Source organism: Nomia melanderi, chromosome 9 (genome assembly GCF_051020985.1).
Source record: "Nomia melanderi isolate GNS246 chromosome 9, iyNomMela1, whole genome shotgun sequence".
NCBI lineage: Eukaryota > Metazoa > Arthropoda > Insecta > Hymenoptera > Halictidae > Nomia > Nomia melanderi.
In genome coordinates, this window is record NC_135007.1 from 7,950,592 (window position 1) to 7,965,090 (window position 14,499).

General features: G+C 37.7%; 2 protein-coding genes across 12 annotated transcripts in view; both read left to right on the top strand.

Moving 5' to 3' along the window:
* The window catches only part of LOC116427769 (EGFR adapter protein), a 211,405-nt gene that overhangs the window by 129,631 nt on the left and 67,275 nt on the right, over positions 1-14,499 (top strand). The gene's annotated exons all lie outside the window — the stretch shown is intronic.
* LOC116427772 (UPF0389 protein CG9231) overlaps positions 915-14,499 on the top strand; it is an 86,097-nt gene continuing 72,512 nt past the window's right edge. Inside the window, exon 1 of the mRNA XM_076370978.1 lies at positions 915-924. The gene's annotated coding sequence lies outside the window, so the exon portion shown is untranslated. The remainder of the gene's footprint in view (positions 925-14,499) is intronic.

The window sequence follows — 14,499 nt, forward strand, 5'->3', positions numbered from 1 at the left end:
GCGCGCCGGTTTAATCGGTTTTTTTGCCGATCAGGCTCGCGAGCCTCCGCTATTAAGTGCAATCAGTTGTGGTAAACATTATCATAATCATAATAATATACTCGGAAAATGTAATGCGAGCGTTATTGCCGCTACGCAGCGGGCGGAGAAAAATTTTAATAATATCATTCCCGCATTCTTCGAGCACGTTCTTGTTCTTGTCAGACCGAAACCCGTTGTCCTTCATGCATTAACATAGATTAGTATACTGCTCGGAACGTATAATGAGTTTAAATAAAACTTACAAATAAAAATTGTTGATCATTCAATACTGGTCGGAGGGAAACGAAATTATACACCGACACCGACGGTCGACGTTTAAAATTAATTTCGATGGGTGCGCATACAATTTCATCGCAATTTATTCCTTGGCAACTAATTTTCATATCAAAACGATGGGAATATGTGGGATACCCACGGAATGATCTGAATTAAACTCGACTTTTTCCTGTGTACCGCGGCTATGTGTCATGTCTGCCAGACATAACCTTCCGGGAGATAATTCTTGCCCGCGGTCGCTATCATTGCGACTGGTGTGACACGCGGAGATTTAATTTTTCAAAACCGCGACCATTAATTTCCGGCGACGTATGGGAAAGTGAAAAACAAATCTGCGTCCTGCACCGTATTGCTTTACCTTGATCCTGAATAAATCTGTCGGTTCGTAAGATCGAATATCCGGCGCGGCACTCTGCTGCAAGCTCTTCGACGTTTACGGTGGCGACCATAAGTCAGCAACTTGGAATACAAAAATATAATACAAAATACTCGGTGAGAATGCTTTAATATGTATGTAAAGGAAGTAATTGAATATATAATAAATTATAAATATATAAAAGTGGAGTTGTAAACACGTGAGTGCAATACAAATTCGAATTCAGTAGAATGTTTGATCAGTTTAATTACAATGAGTAATATTGTATAGAAATCATAACAGAAAGGTTGCTTTGAATTTTAATAAAATTCATTATTTTATTGGGTTTTGTATATTTGTAAATATTATGAGGGAAACCAGGGAAACCGTATAATTCAATATTGTATCGCGATTTCAACGTAAGCCTGTAATTAGTATACAAATGAATGTTTAATCGTTAGTAAAATTAGACGAATGAAATCGAACAGAGAAACGTGAAACTATAAATAGAGATGGACGTTAAACGTAACTCAAGGGACGGTGCGCCACTTGATCGCGTAGAGGATGAAACTACCAAACCACCGGCGATTGATAGTAATTACTGTAGATTATTGCAGTCGTGATTTATACAGAAAGCTAAAATTACCCTTCAATTACAATTTGCTTCGTGCTCAATTTCGTGCGGCGTTGATTAATGGCACGACGGAGGGCTGTGCAACCATCGATGACGATAACGATGAACACGAACGAAACTATTGCAGTAAAAATATCGCAAATCGACTCCAGATTACGTATAAATCACGTTACCTGCCAATAGCTGCGGGAAAGTGCTTTTAACTGAATTCTGAAAATCGGGATCCTAATGTACAATATCATTCAAATTGTATTAACTCGAAAATCTATTTAAAATCATGAACAGGAGTAAAAATTAATTTTACCTTTACCTCTAAAAGTGAATGAGCGTACAGTTTAATAACATTTCTTACAATGAATAAAATTTATTCAAATCGTAATACTTTCTTACAGATTTCGAATGATTAAGTAATGCGATGCATTTTTTTTAAAGCACGGTATGAAATAATTTTATTGATTAATGCTTAAGCACTCGAACGGTTAAGCATTCGTACGGTTGAAATTTCATAGGGAATTTTAGAAAATTTCCGATGCACCGCTCGAATGACAGAGTATTATCGACTCATTAATTATGCTTTACCATTCTTTACCACTCTGTGGTAAGCTGAACAAAGCTTTATTCAAGCCGGTCAAAGAGTTCCCCGTCCGTGGGGAAATAATCGCTTCCCTTAATGTAACCACCTGAAATATACGGGTGAAAGTTTGCGAAGTCATGCCGGCTGAACGCACCCGCGTAAGATGATTAAAGCAAATGGGAACTTGTTGCAGTGGGTCTTAGAGTCATCGCTTCGAACTCCGTTCCGAGCATCCACACTTGGATTAATCATGCGTGTCTATTGTAATTCGGTGAACAGAAACATCCTAACTTTCTTGGTGATCAATTTCACTTGGGAACAATTGTTCAATGAAAATTAAGCAATTCTAAACTTATATGTACGTATAACTTCGTGGAATGGCTTTCCCTCCAGTTTAGCAATTTTAACGAATTTCTGAAATTTCTCGCACATCTTTAATATGTAATTTAATAATTAAAATAAAGGATTTATATTTACGGAATATGTTGGCATACATTTACATAAAGAATACCATGATTAATTATTTATATTAAAAGATACTTGACACTAGAACTACCAGACAGGGAAAAATAACTCATTCTCAATTTCTTCTTTTGCAATTATTTAAAAGATAACAATTCTCTGAGAAATTACCAAAGACATAGGTTTAGCAATACGCAAACATAATTGTAACTTAATAGAAATCTCAGTAGACGTACTATTACAATTTCTGTAGAAACATTTCAAACAATCAATTCGAATTGCTGGGTAGTTTTACATAGTATTAATCTCTTAGCTGTGAATGACGAGTATATTTGTCACGAACAAACGACAAATTTTTATGTAGTAACGAATCTGCCATCGATTTAAAAAGAAACTAGTATCATTTCCTTATAAATCTCTCTAACGAATATAACCGCCAACGCGTCGTTCTAGCCATATGTACCTGAATACACACTTCCAGAAAGTGACTATGAAGTTAAACAGTCAGGATACCCGCGGCACATTACGTAATACTATTGAACCTGTAAAATCAAAATAATATAATCCAGAAGACAGTTCACCTATTTTACGACCAATTGTCTACTGCGCGGCACGTTTTACGCAGTTGTAAATCACGTTACAATTGAAACAGCCGGTAATTAAACTACTCCGTTAAAATTCGTTTCGGATAAATAGTAGTAAAGTTTGATTAGCCAGGAGAAACAGCAAATCGGTTCGATTCGTCGGCGTGTGTATAACTGATCGGTGAATAAAACAGTATATCGAATCGAATTTCCTTGCGGGCTCCGATTGATATTCCCCCGGGCAACGGTGAATTTATACAAACAAATCTGGGAGCGAAATTATGAGGGAATAGTTGAATACAAATGGAAATTGTATCGTGGAGTCGCATCGCGCAAAACTGATCCCACGGTTGTACAAAGAAAAATGTCGCGCCTTTGCAGTCCCGCGACGGTGTACGCGTGCACATCGGGCAAGCTAACAAGCAACAGGCCAAAGGAAACGTTTTATAAAATAAATCGGGAAGGAGTACACAGTCGGCCGTGGAAAATGATGAAGATAAAACAGTAACAAGCAACCAGATTTATACATGTATACCGGAACAAACCGGCCCTTCTTATGCCCGTCAAACGTTTCGAGGCGAATGAAATTATAAAGCAAGAAACATAAGGGAGATCGGACCAGTATTCTGTACAAGGAACAAGAATTTTTCCGCCAATAATACTTGTTAGTACGACTTTCTTTGAATCAAAGGGAACGAGACGAGGCACACGATACAATTTTCGAAGCGGCCGAATGAAATCCTACTTTCATACTCTACTTTGTAACAATTTGATAAAGCTGAAACTGCCGGATGACACTACGATACGATTTATCTCTGCTCAGCTTTGATCAGTTCCATTAAACGCGTCGGGAATTTTATTTTACTACTTCGTTAATTGCGAGACTTTTGTTTCCGTACTTTTTCCCGTTACCGCCGCTGCGTGCAGTTTTAATAGCGGAATTATTCAAGATGGTTCCCAACTGAAATTTCAGACGTTAAATGCAAGTTACAGCCAAAGTAAATTTGTCCGTGCTGTGTGTATTTCATCGTCTGTCGGCGAATGTGAGATAACTTTTTAATGCGGCGTTCGCTGCGACAGAAAAATCTTCTTTCCCGAGATTCCGGGGAAAGGAATTCGATGTTTTTCTCAATGTAAAAAGTTTGATTACGTAATATTATTGGACTGTATTCTCGTGTGTAGTTAATATATGAAAAATTCAAAATTTATAATGTAAACGTGATTTTTACAATTTTTCTAAAGTGTTCTAGTTTGAAAACGACACGTAAGCAATCTGTGTGTTGTAAAAGTTCAAAATGTTTTTCATCGTGAAAGTGAAGCGAGGTGATTTTGCAATGATTAGGTCCCCGAGGCTTTGCAGCTTAAGACCTGCTTCCACCTGATGAACAAGCAGCCTGCTGTAAAGACTGTCTTTCAAGAGGTAGTTTAGAAAACGTTCTACAAGAGTGTTCATAAATATGACCTGGTCATCCAACACCTTTTTCAAACGTCTATTCAATTCGGACACACTCTCCTTGGAAAATTGAGGTGTTTCGAAGTCTTCATCTACTTTAGATCGTTCTGATAGATGAGTCATCTACATCTGGTTAATAATAAACTATTATTTCCCGATTATTTGTACACGTATGAATCTTTCACGTTTCTATTCAGTTCTAAATAATATTTACTATACATTTAAATGAATTAATTTAGGATTACAGAATTTGAAACATTTTGTCAAGTTTCACAAAAGCATTTTTTAGTTGAATTTTCAATTGTTTTAGTTGAGAATAAAAGGACATGAATTTTGTCCATTAAATTTATTACAAGAACTGGTCAGTGTAGAAGTTTGATAAACGCAATCACAAATTTCATTATATTTCCCTCCAATTGATGTGAAACGAGGGACATTCATATTTACGAAATTCAATTTGAAGTCTTTAATTAAATTAAAACCGAATTAAATTAAAAAAATTACATGGCATTGAAAGGAATGCAATGAACAGTTAACAGATACGTTCAATTGAATTCTTCAATATTAATAATGAAGTCAAAGTACATGTATTTTAATTACGGCTCCAGTATCTCGTTAAATTAAACACGCATACTCGTTGCATTTCAAACAATGCAATATCAGTTACATCATCGTCTAATGAATCCGAATAAATGTACTACCTACGAGTTTCGGTATGGAGATTCAAATAAATGAAGCAACTACAATTAAACAGCCGGAAGTAATCAACAACTTTAATTTTCAATATTTTAGAAAAGGTTCAATCATTTCAAAATGAATCTCCTATGTAAAAGCAAAACGAAAATGATCGACGAAAGTTTTTCTACATTTGCGAATTCATTAAAATTAACGATCATCAGTGCGTCCACAATTAATTCAGTATTAATTTCCTAGATAAAAGCAAAACGAAAATTACCAACAAAACTTTTTTATATTTGCGAATTCATTAAAATTCACGATCATCAGCGCGTCCACAATTACTGCAAAAATTCATTTCCTAGACAAAAGCAAAACGAAAATCGACAAAAGTTTTCTATATTTGCGAATTCACTGAAATTTACGAGCAACGGTGCGTCCACAATCGAATCTTGGACATTGAATGCGGAGACCCCGACAGGTATTTCCATAGTGGAAAAAAGAAGAAACAAAGCTGGCTACCCCGTGCACAGATCCCCTGCGAAGTTCTTCGAGCACGCACGTTAACGTCAAAAGCCCATCCCGACGACGCCCCGGCATTAACGTTCATGATGGAAGTCACGATCTCTGCTTTCCGCACGCTTTTTACTTCTCTCTTTTCTAAGGGCGTTACATTCAGAAGGAACACGAAGGGCAACCCGGTGGGTAAACACGCGTTGGAAAATAAAAGGAACCTTTGAGAAACCAATAGCGTGCGGGATTGAAACAAACGCGATCGCGGCCAATGGAATCTTTTATTCCCTCCTCTTGCTACCTTACTAGTTTACATCCGATACAATTGCCTCTGTATAGAGCCACCGCGAAGTCGCGTCACGATACGAACCATTTATTCGCGATGTATTCACCTATTCGATACGAACAGTTAAGTTCCAGACGTTCATATATAGATTCGTGTTTTTACCGAGAGAAAACATCGAATTTGTGCATTGAATAAAGAAGAAGGAACATGAAACGTTACACTGGACACTGTTAATGTTTTTGTTCGGTATTTTGTTTAGAATCAGTACGTTATTGGCAATTATTTAATATGATAGTGAGTTAGCTTTAAAAAAGGAAATGAACACAGTTTTATTATATAAAATTTGTAGTTTGTTCTTTAAGTGTACTGCAAATTTTGAAATGGAAATTATATAGAGTTGAGAGTAGATGGAAGAGAGTTCTAAAGACATTGTGACGTGAGAGAGAATACTATTGACGAGAACGCCAACAGGTATACAGTACTGTAAGACGGTTGCCTGGCTACAGGCGTTTCTAGTCGCTACGTCTGTCGTGCAAGACGAGAATAAACATATAAGAAACAAATTAATGATTCCCTACAAATATATCTAATGACAAAACATTTGTAATAATACACTTTACGAAAGAAGCAATACTTCTTGACATTCCACCATTATCTTACAACTCAAAATAACCTTACAATTCCCTTCAATCTTACAACTGGATTTCACTGTAGATTGTCTCGATTGAAGTTTATATTAATAAAGACTTCCAGCACACGAAAATGTTGGCTATACTTAAGGGTTAAAGATATGTATTGAAACAGAATGTTAATATAACCATAAACTTTATTATTACAGAAACTATTCCATAGTTTCCATAGAATCAGCTCCTTGTTCCACCAGTTGACACCCTGTATATTCCCTCACTTCCCTCGTATCACAACTACTATCGAGTATCACCACTATAAACATACCCTAAGAGGGCGTCACGAGTGCGAAACGTAATCCTGGGCCGAGAAGTCACGGCCCCGATTAAGGAGATTATACCACCCGACGAAGTTACTGGAACAGGAACGATCATCTCGGGACAACAGAGCTCACGGTGGGCTTGAATAGCGTAGAGTGCGAGAGGGGGTTAGGTGGGCGGTTGGTCTGCCGCGGGGGGAGGAGGGGGGGGGGAGGGAAATACAGTATCAATGAGGCACACGTGAATGCACACACGAGGAAAACGAAAGAGGCCCCGGTACCCGTGCAAACAGACGGGACGACGAAAAAGGGCGCCAACCTTTGAAAACGGCAGCGGAATAAGGGATGGCTAGGTCCCGGGCAGACCTTTCCAGCCGCGATCACCGAGGGCGATGTTTACCCTCCACCTGCGGATTTACTCGTGCATACACGGAACAGCACTCCGGGGTAAAATGCATCTCTCGAGCATCCAGGAACGTCGAACAGTGTCCATTCGTGGGTTCTATGCCCAGGTACCCGGCCGCTCGACGATACCCCATTATTTTAGCGCCGGCAAAAAGGTCCTTGCCCCCTCCCTCGAGCACTGCACAAATTTCTATAAGCCCTTTCTTTGCTACTCAATGCGGGCTTCCTCGATTTTCGGAATAGGCGGCCGACGTTCCGGCGCCATTGTGCCTGGTCGCGATTGTCCGCGCGCAAATCGTTGCGATAATTTTTTACCCACCTGGGCGCGGCGCCTGAACGTATCAGTCTTTGGGGTGGAATGGTTTAACGCGGTGATTCGTGATGGTTCGTTTGAGGTGTAGATATTTGACACTAAAACTACCAAGCAATTAGAGTGACTTGTTTCCAATTTTTTGCAAAAATTAGAGTAATGCGTTCCTTGAGATCCGAAGGGTCTGATAGTTTTGTAGCTATACGAATACAGAAATTTAATTTAGAATCTCTCGCAAAGTCACCTTCACAGTTTAAATATTTGATAAATGAAAATTTTAACATTTGACCAGTGCGGTCGTTTTAATGTTAATAATAAGTTTGAGGGAGATATGTTGTTTGTACTAGGTTGTCCTGAGGATGATTTCATTTATTTTAGTTGTCAGTTTAAAATGTTAATGCTTGTTTATTTTTTATTTTGCGATCATCGCCAAACAAATGTAGTTCGGGATATTTAAGCTTGTTTACAGATTTGTAGGTAAATTTTGTGTGTATAAGTTATAGATGCTCTTGCACATTTATGAAACATATTTTTTAAATTAAATTTGGAATTTACGTGTTAGATTAAATTAGAGAATATGGGAGTATTAAATACTTAAAGAGTTTGTGGAGGTTAGTCTTCAGTACATGATTTATTATTTTCTACGTACATGTTTATAATTATTTCAAGATTTTATGATTAAACAAAGTGACGTTTTTATTAACACATCTGCTACTACTGGAAGATGTGTCCATATAAACAGGCTTAGAAAATGGACATCACGTTCCTAAAAATTCCCTGGAAATGTTAGTACCTCCATCTACAGAGTGATGAACTTCTGACAACTGAAAAAATCCAACGGAGACGTGAACAAATAAATGTAAATAGGAATCAGTAGGGCTATGATTTATCGTGAAGAAAATAGCGCTGGACAGTCGTAAGAGTTTAACGTAACAGTACTCGCACCTTTAAGAGTGCCTCGGAGCAATCTGCAGAAAGATGTTCTTGCAGGACAGGTCAGTGCTTCGCGAGTACAGCAGTGTGTTAATTCCACTATAGTAAGTGGTGCTCTGCGATTGAAAAAGCTGTCGAAAAATAAAAGGATTAAAGGAAAGTAATCCATTGCCTCCTGGCGAGAAAATAACTAATAGAATTACGACAATAGTATGTGAAGAAAAATAATTATTCTAAAATGATGCTTCCAGATCGTCAGATTAAACAATTATGTAAATCCTTCTGATAAGATTATTCCGATTTACATTAATGTTTAAAAGCTACCAAGAAAAAAGGAAATCTTATTAATGCTATCATTATTATTTTGGTAGAAAACTATTGATATAATAACAGTGTCAGTGTTGATAATATAAATAAATAATGAAAAATTAGTTTTATGTAGTACGGTGTTCGATGGTAATGATATTTTCAATGAAATTGAAGGCAACCGGTGATTATCGCAGCGAATAGAATTAAACAAAAAAATATATACTACTATATAACTTCCACCCCTACGCTCCGGTCACAGTTGCAGAATATATTTACTCTCCATTTGCGGATTTACTTGTGCATACACGAAACAGCACTCACGCTAGAAACGCATATCTCTTCTGTATACTGTCTTTGCCATTGGCAATCATTGGCTATCAATCTACGCTCTATTGCGCGTGCGATATTTGTCAGATTATTGCACAATGTCCGAAGATATACTGCGGTACAAGTACATACGAAATTGTCAACAATGTAATATGTAGCCAGTACTGCTTACCACCCTAATGAACAGTGGTAATAAAATAGGCAGAACCACTTTAAAAAATACTTTATAACAACTGTGATTCCCTAAGACACTTTTAACATTCAAAATACATCAACAGCAAATATTTGAAAATATTAACAGCAAAAACAATTGTGACTATTAAATCTTTATTACGCTATTGATAGAATTGTAATCTACATTTTCGTTTAATGGTAATAGACAGTTATATGGACATTCAATTTTAGGAAAAATACATTTCACAAAAATTCCTGTGCAAGAATTAATTTATCTAACTTAATATGCAAATAATAAGTGAACATTTCGCGTGATATTTTCTACTTAATAAAATGCATCAGCAGAATGCTAAATTACAGGACTGTAGTTTATGCTCGAAAAAAATGTAAGTCGACGCTGTCATAGTCATTGCTTGACTTTTGTTCCCTAGTAATTATGTACCTGAAAAGATCAAGCGGTGCATCGCCCACGAGTTTCACCCCGCGCAGTCTCCAGAAGAACAGTCGCGGGGTAAACAGCGTCCGCATACAGCGACAATAAATAATTTCACGCGCTACACCGTTCTTTTCTATGACAGATGTTATCTCTGCCACGCGGACTAAAGGGAAATTAACTGCCTGGTCGTTAAGAGCGTTCTCGAAATCCGCTAACAAAACAGAATAATCTAACTAAAAGTGGCAGAACATTTTCAAAAATCTCTAAACCAGATTTCATCAATTTTTCAGCCTCATTTACGGTTGCCTTTTGCATAACTTTCCGCATAATTGAAACTCGTTACATTCTTCAATAAACCACGGACTATTCACCCATATAATTTCCAAAATTATCAAACTATTCAATTTCACAGACACTTTCATTAACTCCAAGTATAAATCACTGGAATTATTTGACAGAATATACCAAACTTCATATTTTATTAACCCCCGGAACTGAAATGACGAGTCTCGCTCGCACATGTTCTCAGCGCGAAACTGGATTTCGCAAAGTATTCTACAAATATTCTGTATCATAACTAAAACAATTTTCTCATTTTTATAAATAAATTTCAATGAATCTGTAATACTTCAATTGCCTTAAAAACAGTTGTGTCCAGGCAGCGTAAGCAGGAACGTTCGATTCAAAATAAATCGGTAGGCAAGTGGTTAATATAAAGGAAAAACTGGCACGCATGGATTCGCAGCTGCTTAATTTACAGAAGTGGCGCGAGCACGTTTAGAAGCTTGTCTTACCGATCGCGTGCCGCTAGAGAATTTCACTGGGGTCGCAGTTGGAAATCACCATTCGCGAATGAGCAAAAATATCTTCCGCCGTCAGGTAGCAGAAGGTGAGATTGCAGGAAATTACTGTCGTATGCGCGGGCGCGACGAATGAGAGAGATGTACGTCCTTCGAGAGGAAGTGTCGCGTAGATTTTCCCTGTATATCCAATTTGGCCGGTGAACCGGGCTCGTTTTGTGCCGTGAATTCCGCAGGGGAACTACTTCTGATGGACGGAGGGTGTGAAAATAGCGGAGGCTGTTGGACAGGAACAGGAAAGGCTGGTCGGGTTTCCAGAAAAAAGCGAAAAGTGGTGGTGCATTAGCTCGAGTGGGGATCTCGACCTCGTCTGCGACTGTTTATCTTGCCGCTTGCCGTCGATGAGATCCAACATCGCGTACCTACATGTTTAAACACACCGTAATACAATACACACGTCCGTGAACCACTCGCGAAACGGTGTTTATGGCGAAACTTATGTACCACTCACCCCCTCGAACTTCACCGTCACATGTCCTGCGGCTAAACCCCTGAGTTACGAGTCACGTTGTTAAAAATTTGTTTGCGCGCGTCTTGTTAGCAGAAGATTCCTTTTTTCCCCGCATTTTCTGTCCCTGGGTTTATTTCTCTGCGATTTAATTTAACCCTTTAAGTGGCATCGTCTTGAAACCACATTGTTTAATGTTAGTAAAATTGCAAATCAGTGAACTGATCGAGAAGCTACCAGTATAAAATCGATATAGTAATGACCACTTATTTTTTCGACAGTTAGAATAGAATTTTTTATTAAAATATTTAGTTTTGTTAAAAATCTTGGTTAACGTGTATCACAAAAATAAATGTAGTTTTTCTAAATGTTTTTATTTGGGACCTAAAAGGTCAATGTGTATCGGCGATTGTGGTTTGGGATAGATAGTTTGAGAACATGATTAAGTTGTTGCATATTCTTCAGTTAATTGTTCGTTATCATGGATATGAACATTTGTGGTGTGCAAGCGAACGTTAATGTAGGATTTAAGGATTACGCGTGTATTATATTAAAACAGGTTATTATCTTGAAAGCATTTCGGTAGAAGCTCTTTTGGTAACTTTAGCAGACGTGAACGTTAGAAGTCTTTCACCTATGTGGCTGCATTCGGATAAGGTTGCTGGAGGGAATCTTTCCTTTTAGCTCTTAATTTTGTCATTTTGATAATTAATCTTCTCCGGCATTTTAAAAGTAATATTCAAAATTTTAGAGAAACCTGTAGGTCTGCATTTATAATGAATACAGTATTTTCTCGTTAGACTTAGGGGTTAAAATTAAAAGATTTATCTACGCATTCTCATTTACATTGAATTAGTTTGCTAACGAGCCATACTCTGGGTTGTAAGATGGATGGCATATATTTTTACTTCGTACTTTTGCTGCACGTTACACGTTTAATGTAACATCCCTGAGCATCCCACTAATTTAACTTTCATACGCAATATTCATCACCCAACTTCAGCTTCCTCGTTGCTTGTTAATTACATATATGTAGGTCACCAGTTCAGTACAATTCACTGTTGCGCCAAAGTCGTACTTCTTTTAATTTCCATTTCATTTGACTACCTGAAAAAAATGATGTAAAAGCTGGAAAGCTCGCTGAAAAAGATTATACACACTAACATACGCATTGTATTCTTATCTTAGAAGATTAAAACTAATTCCCTCTTGTTTCATTAAATTACATAAAGAGATTCAAAAGTTTACAAAGAAACGCAATCTCAGTAACATTAAATTTAAAAGAGACGCCAGTATTTTTAATTACGCACAAGTGAAATTATTCATAGCTTCATCTAACCACAAAAAAATTAGTGTGCACTCTTCGCATATTTTATTCTGCATCCTTCTCTGCTTAATTTCATTTTCTCGAGTCCCACGCATTTCTGTTACACCCATAAAACTCGAATAAACACATCAGAGGTTTCTTAATTGCTGCGGCATTTAAAAATAATTAAAGAATCGCGATGGCAGCGACCACTATCACAATAGTGGAAATATATTGTGCAGGATGAGTCACTTCAGTCGAACAAAACGGACGGAACGTAACAATGTGTGATCGAAGCGAAAAAAATGCGACGAACTTGTGGAAACGATTCTCTCGAGGGGGTCGTTTGTTGCACGCCGAAAACGATTGGTACCGCGCATAGTTACCACGGCATAGTTGCCCCGCACCTGAACTGCCGGACACCGTTAAGAGCCCTCCTCTCCGCTCCGAGGGCTAACAACTTGCCGGAAGTTTGCACGAGCTCGTAACTATGCACGATGTTAAGGAAATTTTAAACCAAGTGGCACGTACAGTTGCCATTGTTCCTCAAAATTGTCAGACAGGACCGGAGCTTTGTTAAAATTTACGTAATTTTGGTAATTGCAATACGATTTGCGAAATTACAGTAATACCACTCCGCATTTCCAATGGCAATTGTTTAAACGCCCCTCTGAATCTTATCTGATTGCTTTAATTATATGATTACCGGTGATATTAATGGTAATTTACTTTTGAATTCTAGATTCGTATAGGATATTGTGATACCTGCATTTGTTTTTGATATATTAGAATGATTATCACCGAAGTGAATGCTTCCGGCGATCGTTGGCGCTATTTTATGTCATTTCATATTTATAGCAGGTTATGCTGATTTTATATTCACTAAAGCATCATCATAAAGATTTATGGTTACGACAGCCATTTAAAAATAAATTAACGTGGCCGTGCGGTTATTTAATAACTGTTATCAAATTTAGTAATTCGATCAAGTATTATTACATGCACTCATTAAATTTAGTATCGTTAAATTCAATTATTACATTCGTTTATTTGTTTGAGTTCTGCGCTTAAACTTATTATGGAATACAATATAAAATCAGTTTTACATGTTTGTTGGTTTCTACTGTTATTTCACTATATTCTGCATAATGTATTAAAAGCTTTCACGATATCAATACCACATCATTTATAATATTAACCACATCCAGTCTTATTTCAGCAATTCCTATTGTAACATTTTGTACTAAATAGTTACAAGCATGGCATTATACCCAATATTCTTCACCTTCACTGCCATCTTCACATCAGAAGAGATAAATTCATAATGACAAAAAAGCATTCATCAAGAAGAAAAAGCAGATTCACCAAAGACTTCCCCTGAGAAAAGTATTTAAAAATCCCACAGCAAATTAAACAGCTAACCGTACCGATAAAACGTTTAGTAGTGTAATGGAACCGTACGATTACGCGGTAATTGCAGATTTCGAATAGCAATTCGAAACTCCGTGCGGAATACATAACTAACAATATCAATCGCGCCGCTGATATTACTCTCGTGATAATAATCGTAATAGGAACATTAAACCATCCGATTTCACGGTTTAATTAATACGGTAACCAATTATTGTTGCTGTAATGGCCATTAAGGGATCACCGCGCCGGTTCCGACCGAATTATAACAAATTCAGGGATTAATTGAGCTTAAACGAACGTATGCGTTACGTGACAGCATCGAATCGAAACCGTTCACCGTTCTTGAAAATAAATAATATTTATTATCGGCCGGGACACGCGAGCACGGGAAATCGTGAGCACGTGGGAAAACGATCTTGAAGAATCACTGCGTGGCGCGGTGCGGCGAGATTGGGGGTTGACGCGATCAGTGCTCGCTTAGGGCTACGTTATCGATTCGACCGTAATGGCGGCACGCTGCACACACATTATGCAAATATAGGTGTACGTAATAATTCACTGTTTATTGAAACGCGAGAGCGGACGACGGTTTCCCGATTATATCGTGCCGGGGCAGGATACTTATGGTACCTAACGTCGCGCTATACCGCCTGTAAATTAGGTTCACCGAACGCGGAAATTAGATCGGTTAACAGGAGAGTTAACGAAATTGCGTGAACCCTCATTCCGCGTCTTGTATCCAATACTAGTCGTTTACATCTAGCTACTAGACCGATCA